Raw genomic sequence first — 4,952 nt, 5'->3', positions numbered from 1 at the left:
CAGCCACTGCACTCCAGTCTGGGTGACAGAGTGAGACTCCAACTCAAGAAAAAAAAAAAACCTGGCTGGGCATGGTGGCTCACATCTGTCATCCCGGCACATTGGAGGTGGAGGCAAGAGGATTGCCTGAGCCCAAGTGTTCGAGACCAGCCTGGGCAACTTGGCAAGTCCTTGTCTCTACAGTAAATCAAAAAATTAGCCAGGCATGGTGGTACACACCTGTAGTTCCAGCTACTCGGGAGACTGAGGTGGAAGGATCGCCTGAGCCCAGCAGGTCAGGGCTGCAGTAGCCATGTGTGTGTCACTGCACTCCAGCTTGGGGGACAGAGTGAGACTCCGACTCAAAAAATAAATAAATACACAAACAAAATACTTTATTGACACGACTTTCACAGAACCTCAGATGAACCACATAACTATTAAAATGAACACAGGGTCTTTTCAAGAGGGTGTTTATTCCATTTCCATGGGGGAGTAGGTTGGTTCTACTAAAAATGTAACATTTTTGCAAAGTTGAACAACAAAGGAAAAATAGAAGAGGGAGAAAATTTCTTCATAATCCTGCCCTGTTGTTCTGGAGATTACTCCAGGCATTTTATAGGATTTTCTGGCAATTTTTGCTTTCTTATTCACATTTTATAAAAATGCATATCTCTGTAGTCTATCTTTTTTTTTTTTTGGAGTTGGAGTCTCACTCTGTCACCCAGACTGGAGTGCAGTGGCCGCTCCCGGCCACCGCAGCCTCGACCTGCTGGGATCCGGCGATCCTTCCGCCTCAGCCTTCCAAGTAGCTGGAACTACAGACGCGCACTACCACTCCCAGCTAATTTTTTATTTGTTGTAGAAATGAGGTCTCGTCAACTTGCCCAGGCAGGTCTCAAACCCGCGGGCTCAGGCAATACACTCACCTCAGCTTCCCAAAGTGCTGGGATTACGGGCTGAGCCACCGAGCCCAGCCTGTAGTCTATCTTTTTTATGGCATATCTCTTAATTCAGAAAAATCATGTGCAAAAATTAAGATTCTAGGCCTGGCATGGTGGTTCATACCAGTAATCCCAGCACTTTGGGAAGCTGAGTCAGGAGGATCGCTCAAGCCCAGGAGTTTGAGACCAGCCTGGGCAGCATAGCAAGACCCTGGCTCTACAAAAAAATAAAAATAAAAAATAATTTTTTGAAGTTAAGATTCCCAGGCCTCATCTCAGACCTTCCAACCCAGATTCTCTGAGAGCAGGGCTCAGGAATATACATTTTCATGTGCTTCTCAGACGATGCTTATTTACACTAGTTTTTTTGTTGTTTTTTGAGATATACTTTACATACAATACAATTTTACCAATTTCAGTGTACAATAAACAGAAAGACATTTTGACAAATGCATGCAGCTGTGTAACCACTGCTTCAATCAAAACACGGAGAGGGCTGGGTGCGGTGTCTTATGCCTATAATCCCAGCACTTTGGGAGGCCGAGGTGAGAGGATTGCCTGAGCCTGCAGGTTCGAGACCAGCCTGGGAAAATTGGCAAGACCTCATCTCTACGATAAAAAAAAAAAAAAATTAGCCGGGTGTGGTGGCCCATGCCTGTAGTATCCAGCTACTTGGAAGGCTGAAATAGAAGGATCGTCTGAGCCCAGCAGGTCGAGGCTGTGGTAGCCATGAGCATGCCACTGCACACCAGCCTGGGCAACAGAGTGAGACTCTGACTCAAAAAATAAAATAAAATCAGAAGACCACACCTTTTATGCTTACACACGTTCTTACCATTCCTGGATCCTTTTCACTTCTGTGTGTCCTCCGGGTCTCCACGTGGCATGACTTTCCTTTCACTTGAAGAACATCCTTTCCCATTTCTTGCCATGAAGGACTGCTGGTGAGAAAGGCTTTCAGCTTTTGTTTGTCTGTAAAAGACTTGATATCATCATGATTTTTGAAAGACATTATCACCAGTGGATCTTTTTTCTCTCATTACTCTGAGGATGTCCTCCGTCATCCTCTGGCCTACGTCGTCTCTGACAAGACGATTGCTGTCACCGTTTGTTCCTCTGGACAGAGTGTATCTTTAATCTCCGCACACCTAAAGTTTTTTGTTTGTTTGTTTTTGAGTCAGAGTCTTACTCTGTTGTCCAGGCTGGAGTGCAGTGGCACTCTCACAGCTACTGCAGCCTCAACCTGCTGGGCTCAGGTGATGCTTCCGCTTCAGCCTTCCAAGTAGCTGGAACCACAGGCACATGCCACCACACTCAACTAATTTTTCTTGATTTATTGTAGAGATAAGATCTTGCCATGTTGCCCAGGCTGGTCTCAAACCCATGGGCTCAGGCAATACTCTCACCTTAGCCTCCCAAAGTGCTGGATTACAGGCATGAGCCACCGCGCCTGGTCACTTTTTATCTGTATCTGTTTTTCTGCCTCTTATGATGCTGTGCTTTGGCATGGTTTTCTTGACATGTCTTATACTTGGAGTTCACTGAAATCCTTGGCTATACGGGCTTATAGTTTCATCACATTTGGAAAATGTTTGACTGTTTTTTCTTTATGTATTTGTTTCTGTTTCTCCTTCCTGTCTCTTCAGTGACACAGTTTGATATTGTCCCACAGGTCACTGAGACTTTGTTTCTCTCTCTCTCTCTCTGTGTGTGTCTCCATCCATCTCTCTATCTCTGTTACTCTCTCTTTCTCTCTCTGTCTCTCTCCTCTCTCTCCCTTTCTGTCTCTTTCTGTGTGTGTGTATCTCTCTCTCTCTTTCTCTCCTTCCATCTCTCTATCTCTATCACTCTCTCTCTCTGTCTCTCTCTCCCTTTCTGTCTCTCTGTCTCTCTGTGTCTCCCTCTCTCTGTCTCCCTCTCTCTCTGTCTCCCTCTCTCTGTCTTCCTCTGTCTCTATCGCTCTTTCTGTCTCTTTCTTTCTCTGTGTGTGTCTCTACCACTGTCTCTCTCTCTGTCTCCCTCTGTCTCTCTCTCTCTCTCTCTCTCTCTCTGTCTCTCTCTTTCTCTCATTTTAGATAGCTTCTATTGCCATGTCTTCAAGTTCATGGCTATTGTCTTCTGCAGTATGGTGTCTATTATTCCCATATGATTTAAAAATTCCAGCAGGTTTAAAAAAATAGGTATTGACAAGTTGTTTCTAAATTTTATATGAAAACCCAAAGGACTTGGAATTGCTGTTAATTCTATCCAGTGTATTTTTCATTTATGTTCTTGTATTTCTCTTCTGTAGAAATTCCATTTGGGTCTCTCCTCATCATATTTGGTTTGTTTTATTTTTATGCGTGTGAGCACATTTGATAGTCATTTCAACATTTCTGTCTACTATGCCTATCATCTCTGTCAGTTCTGGGTCTGTTTCTAATACTAATTTTCTCTTGGATTCTTTGCATGCCTGGTACTTTTTTATTTGGTGCCAGACACTGTAAATTTGTGCCATTTCTTTAAGTAGCACCGTATCTGGATTTGCGCCATTTCTTTAAGTAGCACTGTGTGTGCGCTGGTGTGCAGTCCAGTCGTGGAGCACTCTGAGTCCTCTCGGGGCTCACTTCTAATGGCGTAGGGTGAGTCCAGGGCAGCCTCCAGGATGGGGTTCATCGATCCAGCCCCGCTGCCAGTGCTGGAGGACACACCTGAGGACTCCACCTGATGTAGTGCAGGGTCTCCTTACTCTCCGTGGGAACACAAGCTACTCAGAGCTGTTTAGTTCCAGATATTGGCCATCCAGGTTTTCTGGTAATTTCCTTTCACATATGTACAGATTCGCACTCAGTCAAAGACAGGGGGCACTTGGTGCAGGTTTCCAGAGCTAGTGAGTCCCCTCCCTCCCTCCTCCCTCCTTCCCTATTCCCCTTCTTCCCTCCACACCTCCTAGCACTTCCCCTCCCACCTTGGCCAAGGTGGGAGGATGTCTTGAGCCCAGGAATTTGAGGCTACAGTGAGGTATGATAGTTTCACTGCACCCCAGCCTGGGTAACAGAGTGAGACCCTGTCTCTAAAAAAGGAAAAAATAAAAATATAAAGAAGGCTTGGATGTCTTTCCTGCCCCCCCACCCCCCACCAACCCCTGCAGTTTCTCCCTCCCCACCTTCAAGTGTTGTATCCTACTTTTTTTAACTAAACATTGGCTATCATCATTACTAAGTATGACGGGGTTTCTCAGGGTCACATCATAGTTTTCAGGGGATATTTTTGTGGAATACTGAGGTTTTGCCCTGTGCTTTAGGGTTAATCTGTTAGAGTCATTGTCTGTTTTATTTTATGTATAAAATAACTTACACAAGGAGAAACCTCTTTGGATATGTTTCTAACTTTAAGAGAATTGGTAGCCGGGCTCGGTGGCTCAGCCTGTAATCCCGTACCTTTGGGAGGCTGAGGTGAGTGGATTGCCTGAGCCCACGGGTTCGAGACCCGCCTGGGCAGCGAGGCCTCATCTCTACAATAAAATAAAATAAAAAATCAGCCGGGTATGGTAGCGCATGCCTGTAATTCCGGCTACTCGGAAAGTTGAGGCGGAAGGATCGCCGGAGCCCAGCAGGCGAGGCTGCGGTGGCCGGGAGTGGCCACTGCACTCCAGTCTGGGCGACCGAGTGAGACCCCAACTCAAAAAAAAAAAAAAGAGAGAATTGGTGTTGGTTTTTTAGACTAATTGAGTTCATTGGAACTAGATCTTATTTGACTGTTTAATTATCACAGATTGTCATGAGTCGATCCAAATTCCTGTGATAAACACGGTTTTTACATTCTAGTAATCAACCACAGTTTTTTGTTGTCTTTTTTTTTTTTGAGTTGGAATCTCATTTTGTCACCCAGACTGGAGTGCAGTGGCCACTTCCAGCCACCGCAACCTCCACCTGCTGGGCTCCAGCGATCCTTCCGCCTCAGCCTTCCAAGTAGCTGGAAGTACAGGCACGCGTTACCATGCCCGGCTAATTTTTTGATTTATTGTAGAGATGAGGTCTCACCAAGTTG

At 45.4% G+C, this 4,952-nt stretch overlaps 1 protein-coding gene across 1 annotated transcript in view; it reads left to right on the top strand.

The window, feature by feature from the left end:
• The window catches only part of NOX5 (NADPH oxidase 5), a 35,152-nt gene that overhangs the window by 23,596 nt on the left and 6,604 nt on the right, over positions 1–4,952 (top strand). The window lies entirely within an intron of this gene.

The sequence above is a fragment of the Carlito syrichta genome, unplaced genomic scaffold (genome assembly GCF_000164805.1).
Source record: "Carlito syrichta isolate Samal-C Ts95f unplaced genomic scaffold, Tarsius_syrichta-2.0.1 Scaffold290822, whole genome shotgun sequence".
Lineage (NCBI taxonomy): Eukaryota > Metazoa > Chordata > Mammalia > Primates > Tarsiidae > Carlito > Carlito syrichta.
The sequence above is the reverse complement of the archived record's forward strand: the minus strand, read 5'-3'. Positions and strand labels throughout refer to the sequence as shown.